The sequence below is a fragment of the Salvelinus sp. IW2-2015 genome, linkage group LG25 (assembly GCF_002910315.2).
Source record: "Salvelinus sp. IW2-2015 linkage group LG25, ASM291031v2, whole genome shotgun sequence".
Lineage (NCBI taxonomy): Eukaryota > Metazoa > Chordata > Actinopteri > Salmoniformes > Salmonidae > Salvelinus > Salvelinus sp. IW2-2015.
Genome location: NC_036865.1, coordinates 16,802,147 through 16,823,457, shown reverse-complemented (window position 1 = coordinate 16,823,457; position 21,311 = coordinate 16,802,147). Strand labels below are relative to the sequence as shown.

Here is a 21,311-nt window from a genome sequence, read left to right as displayed (position 1 = left end):
TTTTGCTTTATAGCAGGGATGCTGTAAAATGATTTACAGTGAAAAAACTGTGCTGTATTATACAATATAGCATTATATTGTAAATGAATGAGCATACAGAAATGCAGCCACACAGCTATATTATATAATTACAGTAATTTGCTGGCAACTCTGCTGCCAGTATAATGCTATGATATCTTGTTGATGTCACCTGTTAAATCCACTTCAATCAGTTTATACAGTATACGAAGGGGAATTGACAGGTTAAAGAAGGATTTTTAAGCCTTGAGACAATTGAAACATGGATGCATATGTGTGCCATTCAGAGAGTGAATGGGCAAGACCAAATATTTAAGTGCCTTTGAATGGGGTATGGTAGTAGGTGCCATGCGCACCGGTTTGAGTGTGTCAAGAACTGCAATGCTGCTGTGTTTTTCATGCACAACAGTTTCCTGTGTGTATAAAGAATGGTTCACCGCCCAAGGAACATCCAGCCAACTTGACACAACTGTGGGAAGCATTGAAGTCAACATGGGCCAGCATCAATGTTCCCTCCAATGTTTTGGGGGCCCTGAGCAAATTTTAGGTATTGTGAGCGGAAACTTGAATGTTGTGAGAAGACAGTAGCCAATAGGCTATTCTGGCTATTTGAGCATAATATAGGCCTACCAACAAAACCAATGGAGCAAATCCCATAACATTTTCACATGGAAAAAGCTTTTGATTTCAATAATATATCCTACAGTAGCCAGTATGTGATGTTCAACGCAGGCCTACATTGCATGAGACTTTTAAAAACCTTTTTACATTATGAAGGGCTTGACATTAATTCATGTTTTTTTTTACTGGTCTGTAACACCACGGGCCAAATAGGTGACTGTAACAAATGTGCACACTCACAGCTCTGCGCTCTGATCTGAACGGATCTGAAAAACGTATTCACTCACTGGTGATTGAAAGACCGTTAGTGGGCTAACCCAGCCAATAGGATTCTACTCTGTTGCGCTCTGGCTCTGCCTAGAACAAAATCACAGACTTAATCTTGCAACAGAAATATCTAATTTACTTAAGTATCCACCATAAGTATTTACATAGACACACCTTTGTCAGCAATTACAGCTATGAGTCTTTATGGGTAAATCTCTAAGAGCTTTCCACACCTGGATTGTTAAAAATCCTTCAACCTCTGGTTGTTGATCATTGCTCGACAACCATTTTCAGGTCTTGCCATAGATTTCAAGTAGATTTAAGTTAAAACTGTAACTCGCCCACTCAGAAACATGCACTGTCTTCTTAGTAAGCAACTTCAGTGTAGATTTGGCCTGGTCTTTTAGGCTGTTCTGCCTTACCAAGCAAAAAGACAGTAATTCCTCATAGCGTGGAACTGAGAAAATGGCTTTTATTTACCTTGGTTTCACAGTAACTTTACACAGTTACTACTAACATGACCCCAATTTTCTCCAAAACACAGTACAATAGAGGCAGGATTAAACATGATTGAACATGTATTTAGTGTAGCAAAAATGACATTAGCTCATTTTCGACCAAATGAGCAGTTACTGCAGTTTTGCTTGGTCGGGCAGTATTGTCCTGCTGAAAGGTGAATTCATCTCCCAAGTGTCTGGTGGGAAGCAGACTGAACCAGGTCTTCCTCTAGGATTGTGCCTGTTCTTAACTCCCCATGTCCTTAACGTTTACAAGCATATGCATACCTGTCACGTTCCTGACCTGTTTTCTGTTGTTTTTGTATGTGTTTAGTTGGTTGTATGTGTTTAGTTGGTCAGGGCGTGAGTTGGGGTGGGCATTCTAATGTTTTGTGTTTCTATGTTTAGGTCGTTGGTAATTAGCCTTATATGGTTTCTCAATCAGGACAGGTGTTTGACGTTTCTCTGATTGAGAACCATATAAAGGTAGGCTGTTCCACTGTTTTGTTTGTGGGTGGTTGTCTTCCGTGTCTGTATGTTTGTGTTCGTACCACACGGGACTGTAGCGTTTGTTCGTTCGTTTGTTGTAGTCTGTACCTGTTCTGCGTTCTTCGTGTTATATGTAAGTTCTCATGGTTTAGGTCAGTCTACGTTCGTTTTGTTATTTTGTAATCATTCCAAGTGTTTGTGTTGTTTTCGGCAGTTAATAAATTCATTATGTTTCAAACCCGCTGCATTTTGGTCTGATCACTACTCCTCCTTTCTTCCGAAGAGGAGGAGGACAACCGTTACAGAAACCACGCACCAATCCAGGACAAGCAGCGGCAGCAGGAGAGGCTGAATTATTTGGAGAAATGGACATGGAGGACGACTAGAGGCAAGGACCCTGGGCACAGCCAGGAGAATATCGCCGCCAAAGAGGAGCTGGAGGCAGCTAAAGCTGAGAGGCGGCGATATGAGGAGGCAGCACGGAAACAAGGCTGGAAGCCGTAAGTCAAACCCAAAATTCTTGGGGGGGGCTCTCGGGAAGTGTAGTTGGGTCAGTCAGGAGACGTGAGCCAACTCCTCCTGCTTACCGTAAGGAGCCGGTGAGGGCGGAGTTGGAGGTGAGTGACGCAGAGACAGTAAAGGAGTTAATGGAGAAATTGGAGGGAGAGAGTTATGAGGGATGTACTGGTTTGGTGCTTTAGGCACGGCATCCGTCCGACTGAACGTGTTGGTGAGTTGATGTCACCGGGTTACGCTGCTCCATACTCGTCCTGAGGTGCGTGCTAGCCGTCTGGTTAAGACAGTGCCTACACCACGACCAAGCCTCCTGTGCGTCCTGTTACTGCTCCCCGCACTAGCCCTGTGGTGCGTGTCTCCAGCCCAGTACCACCAGTGCTGATACCACGCACCAAGCCTCCTGTGCGTATCCAGAGCCCTGTTCCTCCTCCACGCACTCTCCCTGTGGTGCGTGTCTCCAGCCGTGCCTACAGTTCCGGCAACACGCATCAAGCTTCCTGTGCGTCTCCAGAGCCCTGTACGCACTGTTCCTTCTCCCGTACTCGCGCTGATGTGCGTGCCCTCAGCCCGGTACACCAGTGCCGGTACCACGCCCCAGGCCTATAGTAGCGCTTGAGAGTCCAGTGTGCCCTGTTGTTTGTTCGCGCACTAGCCTGATGGTGCGTGTCATTAGCCCGGTACCTCCAGTTCCGGCACCACGCACTAGGCATACAGTGCGCCTCAGCCGGCCAGAGTCTGCCGTTCATGAGTCAACCACAGAGATAAGAACGAAAAGAGCCTCGCACCCTCCCCACCACTCTTCGATTCTCCATTTCTCCAACCTCTCCCCTGTCAATATTCCTCTCCCGTGTTCGGGTAAATTGCATCTGCCCAACGGGCGTGAACTGACGCCCTCGGTGGCTCTTGCGATCCGTTGACAGCTGCCGTCTGCTCCAGCGGAAGCCTGACTGCCAGATCTGCTCAGAGGGGCGCGTAGAACTGCGCGCGTCTGGCCCAGTGGAGCTGCCCATGCCAGCTACTGCGGCAAACGCGTCTGACCTGTCGTCTTGCAAGCGCGCATGACTGCCCGTCTGTACTGAGCTTTCAAACGCGGCCCGTCTGTACTGAGCACTTATGGGCGGAAGAGCAGCATACCGTCTGCCATGAGCTTCGAGCCACTTCCGCAGACCAGGAGCCGCTAGATGCATTCCGCCAGAACAGGAAGGCCGCTAGAAGCCTTCGCCACGGAGGACACGCTAGAGGCCTTTCCGCCAGAAAGGATCGAGCCAGAGCCTTCACGCCAGCAGGGATCAGCCAGAGGCCTTCCGCCAGACTAGGATCAGCCAGAGCCTTCCCAGAAGGATATCAGCCAGAGGCTTTCCGTCAGATTCAAAGGATCACCAAGAGCCTTCCGCCAGACAGGATCAGCCAGAGCCTTCCGCCAGACATGAGCACCAAGAGCCTTCCGCAGCCATGAGCAGTGCCAGAGCCTTCCGCTAGCCATGAGCAGCCAGAGCCTTCCGCTAGCCATGAGCAGCCAGAGCCTTCCGCTAGCCATCGAGCTGCAGAGCCGCCAGCCAGCCAGGACTGCCAGAGCCGCATGCCAGCCAGGAGCTGGCCAGAGGCCGCCAGCCAGCCAGAGCTGCCAGAGCCGCCAGCCAGCCAGGAGCTGCCAGAGCCTTCCCGCCAGACAGGATCAGCCAGAGCCTTCCGCCAGACAGGACAGCCAGAGCCTTCCGCCAGACAGGATGCAGCCAGAGCTTCCGCTAGCCATGAGCAGCCAGAGCCTTCCGCTAGCCATGAGCAGCCAGAGCCTTCCGCTAGCCATGAGCCGCAGCCAGCCAGGAGCTGCCAGAGCCGCCAGCGCAGGAGCTGCCAGAGCCAGCCAGCCAGGAGCTGCAAGAGCCGCCAGCAGCCAGGAGCTGCCAGAAGCCGCCAGCCAGCACCAGGAGCTGCCAGGGTCCGCCAGCCAGCCAGGAGCTGCCAGGGAGCTTCGCCTAGAAGTGCCAGACTTCCGCCAGACAGGATCAGCCAGAGCTTCCGCCAGACAGGATCAGCCAGAGCCTTCCGCAGCGGATCAGCCAGAGCCTTCCGCCAGACGGAGTCAGCCAGAGCTTCGCCAGACAAGGTCAGCCAGAGCTTCCGCCAGACAGGATCAGCTCAGAGCCTTCCTCCAGACAATAGATCAGCAGGCCCCCAGACATACGCACGCAGATGCTTACGCAGCCATGAAGCGCCCGAGCCTTCTCGCTAGCAGAGCGCCAAGCCTCCTAGCCATGATGCACCAGAGCCTTCCGCTAGCCCATGAGTTGCCTAGAGCGCGAGCCACAGCTAGGAGCTGCCATGAGCCGCCAGCCTAGGCTTCAGGCTGCCAGAGCTCTCGCCAGCCAAGCGCAGGCAGAGCTAGGAAGCCGCGCAGAGTCAGACTGAGCCAGAGAGCATTTAGCCAGAGCCCATCCAGAGTGATCAGCGGCGATTCGGTCAGACAGCATCACGCCAACGATTGTCGCCAGAAGATCCACCAATTCGCAGCCATCGAGCTAGCCATGAGAGAAAGCAGAAGCTTACCGGCAGCCAAGTTGTACTAGCCACGAGACAATTCACGCTGGCTTCCGTAGACCAGATGCCCCGCGAGGGAGGCGGTGCAAGCCGCCAACGGCGCCAGAGCCAGGAGCTGCCAGAGCGCCAGCCAGCCAGGAGCTGCCAGAGCCGCCAGCCGCCAGGAGCTGCAGAGCCGCCAGCCAGCCAGGAGCTGCCAGAGCGCCAGCCAGCCAGCAGGAGCTGCAGGCGTCGCCAGCAGCCAGGCTGCCGAGCCTTCGCCAGACGGATCAGCAGAGCCTTCCGCCAGACAGGATCAGCCAGAGCTTCCGCCAGACAGGATCAGCCAGGAAGCCTTCCGCAGACAGGATCAGCAGAGCTGCCGCTAGCCATGAGCAGCCAGAGCCTTCCGCTAGCCATGAGCAGCCAGAGCCTTCGCTAGCCATGAGCCGCACAGCCAGTGCAGAGGCCGCAGCGCGAGCTGCCAGAGCAGCAGCCACGCCGCCAGACGCAGCCGCCAGGAGCTGCCAGAGCCGCAGCAGCCAGCCAGGAGCTGCCAGGGTCGCCAGCCAGCCAGGAGCTGCCAGGGTCGCCAGCCAGCCAGGAGCTGCCAGGGTCGCCAGCCAGCCAGGAGCTGCCAGGGTCGCCAGCCAGCCAGGAGCTGCCAGGGTCGCCAGCCAGCCAGGAGCTGCCAGGGTCGCAGCCAGCCAGGATCCGCCAAGAGCCGCCAGCCAGCAGGATCCGCCAGAGCCGCCAGCCAGCCAGGATCCGCCAGAGCCGCAGCCAGCCAGGCTCTCCAGAGCCAGCAGCCAGATCCGCAGCCAGTCCGGTGCTGCCTTCAGTATGAGCTGCCTTCAGTCATGAGCTGCCCTTCAGTCAGAGCTGCCTTTCAGTCATGAGCTGCCTTTCAGTCATGAGCTGCCTTTCAGTCATGAGCTGCCCTACATCATGAGCTGCCTACAGTCATGAGCTGCCCTACAGTCATGAGCTGCCCTAACAGTCATGAGCTGCCCTACAGTCATGAGCTGCCCTACAGTCATGAGCTGCCCTACAGTCATGAGCTGCCTACAGTCATGAGCTGCCCTACAGTCATGAGCTGCCCTACATGTCCGGAGCTGCCCTATAGTCGGAGCTGCCCTATAGTCCGGAGCTGCCACTCAGTCCGGAGCTGCCACTAGTCCAGAGTTGCCCCTCTGTCCTGAGCTACCCTCTGTCCTGAGCTACCCCTCTGTCAAGCGCTACCTCTCTGTTTGAGCTACCTCTTGTTCTGAGCTACCTCTCTGTCCTGAGCTACCTCTCTGTCCTGAGCTACCTCTCTGTCCTGAATTATCTAGGGGGACCGGTGTGAAGGTTCCTAGACCAGGGTTGGGGCGAGGATCGCCACTCGGAGGACGCTAAGGGAGGGGACAAAAATAATGGTGGAGTGGTGTCCTCGTCCTGCGCCGGAGCCGCAACCGGGACAGATGCCCCCAGACCCTCCCCTTGACTTTTTAGGGGTGCGCCCGGAGTTCGCACCTTGAGGGGGGGGGTTCTGTCACGTTCCTGACCTGTTTTCTGTTGTTTTTGTATGTGTTTAGTTGGTTGTATGTGTTTAGTTGGTCAGGGCGTGAGTTGGGGTGGGCATTCTATGTTTTGTGTTTCTATGTTTAGGTCATTGGGTAATTAGCCTTATATGGTTCTCAATCAGGGACAGGTGTTTGACGTTTCCTCTGATTGAGAACCATATAAAGGTAGGCTGTTCACACTGTTTGTTTGTGGGTGGTTGTCTTCCGTGTCTGTATGTTTGTTCGTACCACACGGGACTGTAGCGTTTGTTCGTTCGTTTGTTRTAGTCTGTACCTGTTCCTGCGTTCTTCGTGTTATATGTAAGTTCTCATGGTTTAGGTCAGTCTACGTTCGTTTTGTTATTTTGTAATCATTCCAAGTGTTTGTTTTCGTGTTCGTTTTCGGCAGTTAATAAATTCATTATGTTTTCAAAACCCGCTGCATTTTGGTCTGATCACTACTCCTCCTCTTCTTCCGAAGAGGAGGAGGACAACCGTTACAATACCATGATGCAGCCACCACTATTCTTGATATGGAGAGTGGTACTCAGTAATGTGTTGTATTGGACGCTTAGCATATAGGACAAAAAGTGAATTGCTTTGCCACATTTTTTGCAATATTACTTTAGGGCCTTGCTTCAAACTGGATGCATGTTTTGCAATATTTGTATACTGTACAGGCTTCCTTCTTTTCACTCTGTCAGTTAGGTTAATATTATATTATAATTACAATGTTGTTGATCCATCCTCAGTTTTCTCTTATCCCAGTCATTCAACTCTGTAACTGTTTTAAAGTCACCATTGGCCTCATGGTGAAATCCTTGAGCGGTTTCCTTCCTATCTGACAACTGAGTTAGGAAGGACGCCTGGATCTTTGTAGTGACTGGGTGTATTGATACACCATCCAAAGTGTCATTTATAACTTCAGCATCTTCAAAAGGACATTCAATGTCAGATTTTTTTATTTTACCCATCTACTAATAGGTGCACTTCTTTGCAAGGCATTGGAAAACCTCTCTGGTCTTTGTGGTTGGATCTGTGTTTGAAATTCACTGCTCAACTGAGGGACCTTACAGATAATTGTATGTCCATGCAACTTTTTGTTTGACTTGTTAAGCAAATTTTTACTCCTGAACTTATTTAGGCTTGCTATAACAAAGGAGTTGAAAACTCATTGACTCAAGACATTTCAGCTTTTCATTTTTAATCAATTTGTAAACATTTCGAAGAACAGAATTCCACTTTGACATTATGGGGTATTGTGTGTAGGCCGGTGACCAAAGAAATCGATTTAATCCATTTTGAATTCAGACTGTAACAACAAAATGTTGAAAAAGTCAAGGGGTGTGAATACTTTCTGAAGGCACTGTGTATACACATGAATATTTGGTCTTTAATATCACTTGCACTTCTAGAGGAATGAAAAACTATCTGACTTCTAGAGGCCTTAACAAACGCTTCCAAAGTTGCCGTGACTACAGGGCAAAACAGACCAAGGACATTGCAAATAGACGTGTTAGCTGCCGAAAACGATGTGCACGCTTCAATGGGGCAGAAGGCCGTGTGTTTTGATTTTTGAATGGCAAGATCGGGCCAGATAGCTAGCAACAATGACAAGAAGCTGCCATGTGAGGAATCGTGGGTGGCTCGTTTCGGCTAGTTTTATCTTGACCATGATAACATGTCTTGTTTTCAGGTGTTTTGACTGATGTCATGTCTATGCTAATATAGCTAAAATTCGCTATCTCAGGGGTCTTCAACCTTTTCCTGCCCAGGGACTCCCTCCCAGGTAAACCGGCGACCTAGGGACCCCCATCATACATTAGCAAAACATTTTTTTCACATGTCTTGTCATCAGGTGAATGATAATTTCAAGGAGTAATCAACATTTTAAAATGAATTGATTTGGTAGATAGTTTTTCATTATTTTGAACTCACCACATTATAATTGGATGAGGAAGTGTAACTCTAACATAGCCTATTAGCTAGACTGTTAGCCCCAAACACATTTTCACTTAGAGCAGCTGTTTAGCTGGTTAATCATAGGTTAGCCATGTGTTGGCAAAAATTTACTGTATGTTCAAGTCAAGAAAGCTTACCAGCAGCTAGCCTCTTAGCTACGGGAGACATGTATAACGTTACACATTGATCTGTAGAGATCTCTCAGAGCGAAGAGGCTAACCAACAATCAGAGGCACTTGCCGCACTCGGGCGTCATGCACCAATTATTTTAGAGGTGGCACGAAGTACGTGAGGATGAAGCGAGGGTGTTTGGAGATTTTTTAATTTTCAAAAACCTGAAACAGCACTTTCCTGCAATCTAAAGCCACAATCATTATGACTAATTCTATGTAAAAAAAAACAACATATTTTTCTGCATAGGTTATCTAAGCATACCTATTTACCTGTTCAATTGTGATTTTAATGAGGGTGTCATTCGGATTGTTATAAATCACACAGTATTAATCTGCAGGTAAAGTTAACCAACCAGCTAGCTAACAGTAGGCTTTAAATAGCAATGCAAATGAATTTCTGACAAAATGAGATACGATTTATAACATTAGCTGGCGTTAGATACCAAGCAACTAACATTAGCTAGCTAGCTAGCTAGCTATGTTTAATGTTGGCTAGCTAACATTAGCTAGCCAGTCAGTTAACATTAGCTATCTTGCTAACAGTAGGCTTTAACTAGCAATGCAAATAACATTGTAACAAAATTAAATACAAATATTATCTGTACACGAAGCTAATGTTAGCTGTATACGTGAATTCTTCCCCAGCAGACTGGAACTCATTTGATTAAGGAAAATGACCTCTGTCTGCTCAGCTTTTATCATGTTTTTCCTTGCTTGTTATTGTTCATCTACAATTTCGTTTTTCACAGTCTTGTATGGAGTGTGTCAGTAATTACTATATTTGTGACTTTCAGTGCTGTTGTACTTGTTTGAAAAACTCACTTATTTGTCATGGGGCAATCCTTTTTATGTAATTATGTTGCCATTCCAAAAACTCAACTCACAGAAAGTAAAATCACACCCATCTTTTTCTGTGGGGGGTCCAGGGAGATTATCTATGCTTTGGCTATCCAGAGTATTTCATTAATTGTTAGAAACATCCTTTGTCATGGTATAGAAACAGACATGCACAACAGACACAATGTTGTAATGTGTATATTTAAATCCTTAGGACATATACAAGGACCTCATCGTGATTTTTAGTAATGTTGCTAAAATGTTTATTTCATGTGTTCAATGTTTCAATGTTTATTTCATTTATTTCATACATTTCATTTATGTTGTAGTCTCATCAGTAAACTGGTCAGATTAAGATATGGACTTAATCCACACTGCTTCAATTAGAAAAATGTATACTTAAGGCCAAAAAATGATTACATTAAGAATATGTAGATTTATTAGTTTATATATTTTTGTTCTGCGATTAGTCAGTGTACAAAGATGGGAAACATTCAGCCAGGGTCAATCCACTTAAAACCATTTTAAGAATATAAAGTAAGTTTTATGTTTTCATACATTGAAGAATGTAAACAGCTGTCTTATGTTGTGTAGCTAAATATAGTGCATTCGGAAAGTATTCAGACCCCTTGACTTTTTCCACATTTTGTTACGTTACATCCTTATTCTAAGATGTATTAAATATATTAAAATCCTCAGCAATCTACACACAATACCCCATAATAACAAAGCAAAAACACGTTTTCAGAAATGTTTGCACATTTTTCAAAATAAAAACAGATATACCTTATTTACATAAGTATTCAGACCCTTTGCTATGAGACTCGAAATTGAGCTCAGGTGCATCCTGTTTCCATTGATCATCCTTGAGATGTTTTTACAACTTGATTGGAGTCTACCTGTGGTAAATTCAATTGATTGGACATGATTTGGAAAGGCACACACCTGTCTATATAAGGTCCCACATTTGACAGTGCATGTCAGAACAAAAACCAAGCCATGAGGTCGAAGGAATTGTCCGTAGAGCTTTGAGACAGGATTCTGCCGAGGCACAGCTCGGGAAAGGTACTAAAAAATGTCTGCAACATTGAAGGTCCCCAAGAACATTGTGGCCTCCATCATTCTTAAATATAAGTTTGGAACCAACAAGACTCTTCCTAGAGCTTGGGAGGTGACCAAGAACCTGATGGTCAGTCTGACAGAGCTCTAGAGTTCCTCTGTGGAGATGGGAGAACCTTCCAGAAGGACAACCATCTCTGCAGCACTCCACCAATCAGTCTTTTATGGTAGAGTGGCCAGACGGAAGCCAATCCTCAGTAAAAGGCACATGAAAGCCCGCTTGGAGTTTGCCAACATGCACCTAAAGACTCTCAGACCATGAGAAACAAGATTCTCTGGTCTGATGAAACCAAGACTGAACTCAATGGCCTGAATGCCAAGCGTCACATCTGGAGGAAACCTGGCACTATCCCTACGGTGAAGCATGGTGGTGGCAGCGTCATGCTGTGGGGGTGGTTTTCAGTGGGAGGGACTGGGACACTAGTCAGGATCAAGGCAAAGATGAACAGAGCAAAGGACAGAGATCCTTGATGAAAACCTGCTCCAGAACACTCAGGGCCTCAGACTGGGGCAAAGGTTCACCTTCCAACAGAACAACGACCCTAAGCACACAGCCAATACAATGCAGGATAGGTATATTCAGGAGGTACCAAGTCTCTGAATGTCCATGAGTGGCCCAGCCAAAGCCCAGACTTGAACCCAATCGAACATCTCTGGAGAGACCTGAAAATAGCTGTGCAGTGACGCACCAACCTGAAGTGACGCTCCCATCCAACCTGACAGAGCTTGAGAGTATCTGCAGAGAAGAATGGGAGAAACTCCCTAAATACAGGTGTGCCAAGCTTGTAACATCATACCCAAAAAGACTTGAGGCTTTAATGGCTGCCAAAGGTGCTTCAAGTTCTGAGTAAAGTACTGAGTAAAGGATCTGAATACTTATGTAAATGTGATATTTCAGTTTTTATATTTAATACATTAGCAAACATTTCTACAAACTTGTTTTTGCTTTGTCATTATGGGGTATTGTGTGCAGATTGCTGAGGATTTTATTTATTTATTCAATTTAACAAATTTTGGATAAAGTCAAGGGGTCTGAATACTTTCCGAAGGTCCTGTATGTGTTTAGTCTGACTCAATCAAATCAAGAAGGCCAATGAATAGTGAATTGTACTTAAACACAATATTGTGTTTTCAACTATTGTGCAATGTAATTTTTGTTTACTGATTCAAACCAATGGATGAGAACCTGGGACAGAAAATAAGTTTATATTGGGTACTATCAACTGGGATAAGTAACTGTTTTTAGCAGCTTTGGAATATGAGAAACCTTATCATGTAACCCAATATAAGCTTATTTTCTGTCCCAGTTTCTCATCCATTGGTTTGAATCAGTAAACAAAAATTACATTGCACAATATTCCCACCTCGGGTTGCAAAGGGATGGAATTTTTACTGGAAACTGTCTAAGTTTACCAGTAAACTACCGGAACTTTGGTATCTTTCATGATTTTATGGAATTTTTCATCTCATACCAGCCACTAGGTGACACTGGCTACATAGCATATAATAAAGTAGGTTTTCATATGATTTACAATTTTAAAGATGCACTATGCAGAAATGGCTTCCCCATTTCCTGGTTGCTAAAATTCTAATAGTTCGCCTAATTTCCATTCATGTGACAAACCAAACAAGTATTGTGTAGAGAGCAATGCTCCCTCTAAGCCGTGCACCTCCTCCAGGACTGCCACGCAGAAGAAATGCCAGGCTGCACAGATACCCAAGAGATTGAACTTCACTGAGTTCGCCCCATATGTTTTTACTATATAGATTTAAAAAAAAATCTGTGATCAAATAAACATTATATCAGCCCCTTTTCAATGCAACAAACCAAAACAAATCTAACTTTGCAGGATTTAGTCTGTTTTGTTGTAGGCAAAGCCAGAGCGCAATGGAGTAGAATTCTATTAGGAGCTGTCTTTCAATCACAAGCAAGTGAATGTGGTTCTCAGATCAGTTCCGGTCAGAGTGCAGAGCTGCAAGTGTGCACATTTGTTGACATTAGATCAGCAATGGGGAGTTACTCCTTCATACTGTATCTCAGTGCTTGAGACGTCACTACAGACACCGTTGTTCGAATCCAGGCTGTATCACAACCGGCCGTGATTTGGAGTCCCATAGGTTGGCGCACAATTGCCGCAGTGTTGTCCGGGTTTGGCTGATGTAGGCCGACATTGTAAATAAGAATTTGTTCTTAACTGACTTGCCTAGTTAAATAAAGGTTAAATATAAAAACAAAAAAAATATAAAAAAACAAGCAGAAAGCAGATGAATGCCTAGCTTGAGCCGTCTATGGCACATGCTCCCTTCTCATGCTTACAATCAATGTTCACTGGAAAAGATTCTTGAACATTCTAAGTCCTGCATACTCCCCTCCAACCAGGCATGCTTTGTCAACCAACTTGTTGCAGTCAGAACATGTCAGTGCAAGAAAAGGTCAATGTCACTATTGACAAGGCAGAATGTGTTGCTGTGATAGATGCTCCAATGTATGTGGGGAAGGTATTATCGATGACATTTTCTGCACTCCCCAGCCAGTGTTTTACAAAAGCATTGACACAAAAATCAACAGACACATAAGCAAATTCATTGCAGATGAGCTGATAAGTATGTTTTGCCGTAGTTACAGACAATGTGGTAAATATGAAAGCAGCATGGAGAAAAGTCGAAGAAGCCTTCCCTCACATCACTCCAATTTGCTGTGCAGCACATGGTCTCAATCTTCTCCTGGGAGACATCATGGGCCTGGAAACCATGCAGACCCTGTACAATAAAGCCTACAAAGTAGTGAAATATGTCAAAGGGAAATGGATGGCCTCAGCAATGTTTAGAGAAAAACAGTGTGAAAACCAGAATAACACCTCTCTCAAACTGCCCTGCAAAACCAGATAGGGCTCCTCTGTAATAACGTGCACAAGCCTTCTAGAAGGGAAAGTGTCCCTGCAAGATATGGCCATCTCAGAGTCCATAGAAATTAATTCTACCATCAAGAAGACATTCCTTGAAGATGTGTTTTGGGAGCATGTTGGCAACTACCTGACCTTACTCACTCCAATTGCGTCTGCCATTAACCAGGTGGAGGGAGATGGGGCAGTCTGGTCAGATGTTTAATGGCTCTTCACAGATCTGCGTGAGCAGATTGGTGCTGCACTGACAACGTCTTTGCTGGATGAAGCCGAAGACGAGGCAGAAGATTGACAAAAGGCAAGACTTCTGCACCAAGCTCATCCATGCAGCTTTTTGCTAAATCCAAAATGTGCCAGAAAGCCTCCAATCCTATCTGCGGAGCAGATAATGTCAGCATACGAAATGACTTCAGTCATGGCACACCACCTTCAGCTGGATGAGGGAAAGGTTCTGGGGAGTTTGGCCAAATTCAGGACGTAGGATGGCTTGTGGAAAGATGATGGTATTTGGACTTCTGCTGAACACATCAATGTGTCAACCTGGTAAAAGATACTCTGCAGCTTTGAAGCCTTGTCCTCCATTGCCTCAGTCATACTGCAGATACCACCTACATCTGCTGCATCAGAGTGCAATTGGTCACTCTATGGGATTGCGCACACCAAGGTAATCTTAGTTTTTATAATGAATTGATGATGTGCTGGTTTTATTGTCACTGTATTTGTGTATTTATTTGTGTTCTATGTATTGTACGCATCTTTTCTTGGTGTCCAATAGGCTGACCAACGAAAGGGTCCAGCAAATGGTGGCATTTCGTTCCAATCTGAAACTGTTTGAGCCAATAAAACGTCACAACACAAGATGAATGTGACTCAAAAGAATATACACTTGAAAGTGACTCAGAAGAATATACGTACACTTGAAAGTGACAAAAGATACACTTGAAAGTGAATCGGAAGGAAATAAGGATGACAGAGGCCAATCCCCCGAGTACTAATGTCTGGAAAGGAGAATGTAATAACAAAGTAAAGCCCTGAATATATTTAATTTAATTTAAGATTATTTTCAACAAGAAAAGCCACCATTTCCATATATCAGAAATACCTGTATACTGTATTTCTAAAAGCTATTTTTATTTTACTATGTGAATATATCTTTGTTGCAAATGTTGTGGCTGCACTGGTGGCAGTAGTTAAAACTCATGATGTTCTATGTGATCTATCTACTCATGGACAAGATGGACACAGATGTAAATAATGTGAACAAAATATGAATACATTTATTTTTTAAAGGATTCAAATATAAATTACCAAAGTTACAAAAGATTGCCATCAAGTCCATGTGAATTATCAAAGTTACTGAATATTCCGGTAGCTTTGGTAAACAACCGGTAGCTTTGCAACCCTAGTCCCACCCTTGTTCCTAGAGGCCCCATTCACCCATCATGGCTCTGTATGAGTGGGCTTCTCCAACTGGGATCACTAATTCACCTCTGCTCTGACTCAGTGGCCGGTCACTAAACAATCTGGCTTTGTGTCTCCACCTGTGGGTAGAGGAACCCTGTGTTGGGAGAGAGGGAGTATGTGGGCACTCAGAGCCATGTTCTCTCCTTCATACATGGCTAGAGCCATAGAGTAACGGCACAGTCAAGGCTTTGTTTTGGGCACTCAGATTCCAAAATGCTACAATGTGTAGCAATACTTAGCTTTTTAGACCACATTGGAATGAAACACTGCCAATTCAAAATATGTATAGAATTGGATATGTTTTGTCTATGCCATGCCAATCACAGTATTGTAAAGGTGTTAGTCTTGGCTATTTTGAATATTTTTTGTGAGTATTTATTGTCTCTATTGTTGAGAGTTAACATAACGGTTTGTATATTCCTCACACTTTTCCTCTGAATTTCTGTCCGTGGGTGGGATTAGATTGGTATGCTTAACAATTAATAGCTCTTGAAATTGACATGTATTCCTTTGCCATGCTGTGTGGGCTAGATTAAAGTGGTTTATCACAGTCCAAACAAAGAAACAGAATAACACACACACACAAACACACACACACACAAACATACACACACACACACACGTGTGAACACTCTACACCGCTTCTCTCTTTCTCTCGCTTTACCACCCTTCCTTCTCTCTTACCCACAAAGTCTAGAATAGTACAATCTCTCTCTCTCCAGTACAGTTCACTCAAGTAGACAGACTCCCACTCCTTCTGTACACAGGAAGTAGCTTCATTAGTTTGTTCATCCCTTATACTTTTCCTCTGTCAGGCCCAAACAATGAACAGGAGAAAAATCCCTATGACTAACAAGCAAACAGAGTGGAGTCCAGGTCATGACTTTATTCATTTAATTCCCTGGTCTTTTTAAAGCTACTTTCAATGTACTATTTCTGGGGTTGTCACCATGGTGAGGAAGTAATAGAGCTTTCTATAGCCCCTTTAAAAGCAGCAACCATGCTATTAACTGGGATCTAACCTTTTTTTCTTGTCTTTCTTCAGGTGGTATGCATTTATGTAGGTCACTGAACTCCAGCCTACTTTACTCTGTGACATGACCTAAAACCCTGAAGTCCCCTGAAACCCAGCTACTGGACCTTAGCTACAGGAATAGTGTGTCCTGATCATATCTACTACTCTCCCACCAGACCCTGTACCTCCTGAGACAATGTGAATGTGGACTGGGTTGTGGGTACAGAATCCCAAGGGGCCAGTCAGGAAGAGAATCAGACCTTCTGGCTGCTATGGACTATTGGATTAACTCCTACTGAATCCGGTCAGCTCTGCTTTTAAACTGTGAGTAACCCCTGAGTCGATTTCATTTCAACTCAGGCAATTTAGGACATCAATCTAAATGCATTATTTTAATGTAAAGGGACCCTTGTTTTCAATTAGGATTTCAATTCAATTCCTGAATTGACTTTGTTGACCCTGACCATGCTCCCGACATAATGATTAGTGATGTATAGGAGATTACGAAAATAAGATTATGTCACAGCTTCAATATTAATGCATATTATGCTGTGATGACTTGTATGGATGGATGCTTAGCGCATGTTGGCTGAAAACAAAGCCCATAACCGAGAGGCTCAATACAGTATTCTTCTGAACAGACAAATATTCAACCTTCCTTCATACCACAACAACAGAAATATAGCCGTTCATTACGACAATGGATTTCATCGAGTTCTGAAGCGTGGAGTGGTGATCCAGATTTTTATCTGTAGCATGGCCTGCTACTTGCCAGTGAAGCCACCCTTCGCTTTAGTACTGTTTCTGTTTGTCTAATAGGGAAGTTTCTCATTATAGCTGCTAATACATAGCTTCTGAAGCCTCTCATCTCTCCTCTCATCCTCCCCTCTTTTTACTCGCTCCACTGACATGTATTTGTTCTCCAGGTCCAGTGTCTCCTCTAACAGACAGCCATGCTTCTGTGGTTGCTCTCCACTGTCTTTGTTCTCTCTCTCCTTGTAAAAAAAACAAACATTTTGTGTGTCATCCATCTTTAATCCCTGAAGCAAAGATGCTGCTTTTAGGTTTTATTGATTCATGAAGAAACCTGAACTTCAATGGATGTGGGTTGGGATGTCACATAAAGATGAATGTTTTCTCTTTGTTTCCTAAGACAAAGGGTACACTAGTCTAGCCTGTCTGATGGAATCTCTTTGAAATTGGAGATAAGGAAAGAGTTCAAGGGCAGTAAATGGATTGCTATATTTTGGGTGCCTTTTTTATGCTTGGATCAAATTTTGCAATCCCTGTATGCTTGTATCACCATGTCCATTGGTAAAGAACATACACAGAACATATTTATATGCCTGTGGGTACAGTATCCATTGTCATCTGACATTGGAACCCATAAAATATGTTTTAATAATTTATAAATCATGATGTTTTTAATCTAAGGTTCACTCATCACAATGTGCTCTTCAGCTGGGTTCATTTGGATTAATGTCAGGCCGTAAACCATATTGTACCTATAGCCACTTCATGTCAGGGTGGATATTGTGGTCACGGTCATGTGCAATTCCGAATTCAATGCATCCTGTTTGTCAGATGAATGCTCCGTTCAGTTATCCATGCAATCCTGTGTGTGTGTGTGTGTGTGTGTGTGTGTGTGTGTGTGGTGTGGTGTGTGTGTGTGTGTGTGTGTGTGTGTGTGTGTGTGTGTGTGTGTGTGTGTGTGTGTGTGTGTGCGTGTGCGTGTGCGTGTGTGTGTGTGCAGATGTGCAGATGTGCAATAGCTTTTCAGGGCTTCCTGGAGTAAAGTAATGATGCAAAATAGGATTTTCCACTCAGGGTTATGGCTGGGATTAATATTTACCCACCTATAACCATCAGTGTTGCTGACGGTCAAACTAGATCAGAGGGGATTCATCACATTTAAACAGTTACTTTCACATCATTTGAAGCACATACTGTACATTTGGCCACAGTACAAATTTACATAAACAATTTTGGCACAGTTTAGTGGTGAATCAAGTGAATGAAGCCAGTCATTGGCTGTCCAGAACGAATTAAATGAAATGTGACTAAAATATGAACGAATGTTCTGGGTGATTCCATGCCAGGAAGGCCCGAAAATATTGTTTTGGAAATTATCACTTATCAAACATGCTTCCTCTCAAGTTTCTATGCTTTTATTTGTATTGCAAACCATTTTTGAGAAAATCGTGATGAAAGTGGCAATTTTAGGCCCTTTTTAAAACCTATACACACGCCTCCAATGTAAGACCCTATGATCTTTGAACCGTACATGATACAGACAACATCATTGTGTCATTATACTCCATATAGTGTGCGCTAAAATATGGAGTATGTCTGGATTCTGAAATACAATTTTTCACATTAATTTATTCAACATAAAAACAATATACTCTACAAGTACATCACATTTCCAGAGTGGGTGCACTGCTAATTTTGCAGTTATGATACATTTTATGAGCACCACCAACACAGTGAATGGAAAAATTGATTCAAAGGGTACTTACACCCTCTGCTGGTGATTTGCTGAATGTGATTGGTTAATGACCCACTGTAAATTTCTATGTATAAAAATAATAAAAATAAGCTAAATCTAAAAAAGATATATATTAAAGAATAAGGCACAAGAGGTGCTATGTAATGAATACAGTCACAGGTAAATGGTGCTGTTTGCATCAGGCCAGTCAATCCATTTACCTTACTGTATTAACTATATAGCACTGACTTGCATGCCTTATTGCTTTTATAAAACTGTTACCAACATATTAAAATAACAATGATTTACATATTTTCAGTAGAACCGTTATTTGGATAAGTTCATTCATACAATTTCATCCTTCTACCCGAAGTAGTCGGGACAAAAATCTGGTTGTCAGTTTTTTTGGTTATGTTGCTATGCAAATCCAATCAAATCAAATCAAAGTTTATTGGTCGCGTACACAGTTTAGTAGGTGTTATAGCGGTGCAGCGAACTGCTTATGTTACTAGCTCCTAACAATGCAGTCAAATGGCAAACAGCTCAAATGTAAACAGAAATACAAAAAAGGAAGGCAATAAAGCAAGAAAGGCAGGACAAATCCAATGAACAACCCAAATAACACTGTAGCAGTATCAAAAATGCAATCTATCCATATATATACTGGGGAAATGTACACAAGATAAACTAAGAATGATATGTACAGCAGTAGATATATTAGAGTGAGCTATGTCAAGAATCCAGTATATAAATAATTATGCGGTGCATAAACAGTGTAAATACAATACAATGTACTGTAGTAGAAATATTAGAATAAGTTATTTTGCTCAGATTTCCTCAGAATAACTGTTTTTCTCAGATGTCCTTTATTAAAGTCCCCAGCTACAATAAATGCAGCCTCAGGATATGTGGTTTCAAGTTTGCAGATAGTCCAGTTCCTTGAGAGCCGTTGCGTGTCTGCTTGGGTAGGGAATGCAGGCTGACTATTCAGGCTGACTAACGTTCTTGTCATTTAAAAGCTCGCCAACTTAGAATGACAGTAAACTAGCCGCATTTACTTGGACATATCCATAATAATGACATTGATGCGTGATTTTGCCTGGCTCAGAAAAAGTTAAGGTCTCGTCGGGACAACGGTCACTCTGTGGTACAGGGGAGATTGCATTTCAAAAGTGAAACATTGTTTCTGAGTTCGAACAGGCAGACAGACAGCAAGGCTTATTTTAACCCCCATTTATACAAACCAAATGGTAGCCTAGAAGCAAAGGGAATTAAAGATGCACTATGCAGAAATCGCTCCACCATTTCCTGGTTGCTAAAATTGTAATAGTTCGCCTTTCAGTTTGTGACAAAACAAGCAAGTATAGGGTAGATAATCATTGTACCATCTAAACTGATGTGAAATATATTTTCCATAACCAAAAATAGTGTATTTTCAGCTGTTTGAAGCTGATGTACAAAACCGAAAGTAAAAGACGCAAAAACGAAACTTAAGAACGGGCAGTATAGAAATAGCGCGCATCTATGTGAATTTGGTCATCATCCAAAAAAGTACATATTGCAGTTTTAATGTGCAAATTGAGATAATTCAAGAGGTGATTCCAACAGCAACATGAACTAGATTATATTGTTATGGAGGTGCAGTGATAATTCAGATGGAACTGTTAGCAGGCATATGTGTGCCTGTGTTGCAAATACAGCATGGTTTGGAATGCTGCTCGTCCACTCAGCATTCAGGATCCAAACAACCCATTTTTCGAATCAAATGTCAAAGACATTTCTTTTGGAAAAGTTGTATTATTACATTTCCTTTAAAAACGGCTCATATATATTTTTGTACATCATTTAGACACATAACTGAATTAAAGCATAAAACACAGCATTTGAATATTACATTTAAATGTGTTAAAAAGTACATGTTAAAGACAATAGAAACAACCATGAATAAAAGTACTTTTCTTTGTAAATACCTCAAATCTATAGAAGCCATTTAAAATGTGTACAACTGATTTAACAAAAGTAAAACATTTTTAAGACATGAAAACATGTTTTTTTTAAAGTCACATTGTTAAAAAGCTGTCTTTGGTTCTTTGAACAGGAGCGGGGTGGTGGTTATCAAACTCGCCTCTTCCTGCTCTTCCGAATCAATTACTGTCCTTCGGGGCCCAGAGGAGATCCCTCCCCTAGGCGCAACGCCCTGGGCGCCGCAGCACTGTCAGGCCGTGGCCGCCGGGACCTTGGGTGTTGTGGAGGACCCTTTGCTTGGGGTCGAGGCCCCCTTTCTTCTGTACCACCCCAGGGCTTCCGTGGCTACCATGGACACTGCCTGGGGGGTGCTCTCTACTCGTTTCGCTACCAGCAGGTTGCGGGAGGACCACAGTGCTTCCTTCAGACACGTGAGGGTGGGCCAGAGCTTGGTGAAGGCCTTTTATGGAATAGGCCTTCGGCCCACCCCATACAGCACGAGCTGGGGCGTTAGATCCTCCCCTGCTGGCAGACACGGGGAGATCAGGGGGCCTGCTTCCTTCCACAGCTCCCTGGCGGCTCTGCACTCCCAGAGCAAGTGCCTCACCGACTCCTCTTGGTCTCAGCCTGGTCGGGGCACGCGGATATCCTCGCCATGCCCCGGGAGTGCATAACGGCCCTGACCGGGAGGATCTTGTGGGCGACCATATATATATATACATACATACATACATACATACATACATACATACATACATACATACATACATACATACATACATACATACATACATAATACATATATTTGTTTTATACCTCTTCTACATAGAAATTGACATTATAGGTCATTAACCAATCACAAGCAGAGGGAGTAAGTTACCTTTGAATCTATTTTCCCATTCACTGTCTTGGTGGT

At 44.2% G+C, this 21,311-nt stretch overlaps 1 protein-coding gene across 5 annotated transcripts in view; it reads left to right on the top strand.

The window, feature by feature from the left end:
• The window catches only part of LOC111952072 (protein tyrosine phosphatase receptor type E), a 62,747-nt gene that overhangs the window by 21,250 nt on the left and 20,186 nt on the right, over positions 1 to 21,311 (top strand). For 3 of the 5 annotated variants that reach the window (XM_023970540.2, XM_023970543.2, XM_070434959.1), the window contains one exon: positions 15,973 to 16,266. The gene's annotated coding sequence lies outside the window, so the exon portion shown is untranslated. The remainder of the gene's footprint in view (positions 1 to 15,972; positions 16,267 to 21,311) is intronic. The other 2 variants (XM_023970541.2, XM_023970544.2) reach the window with 1 other exon arrangement.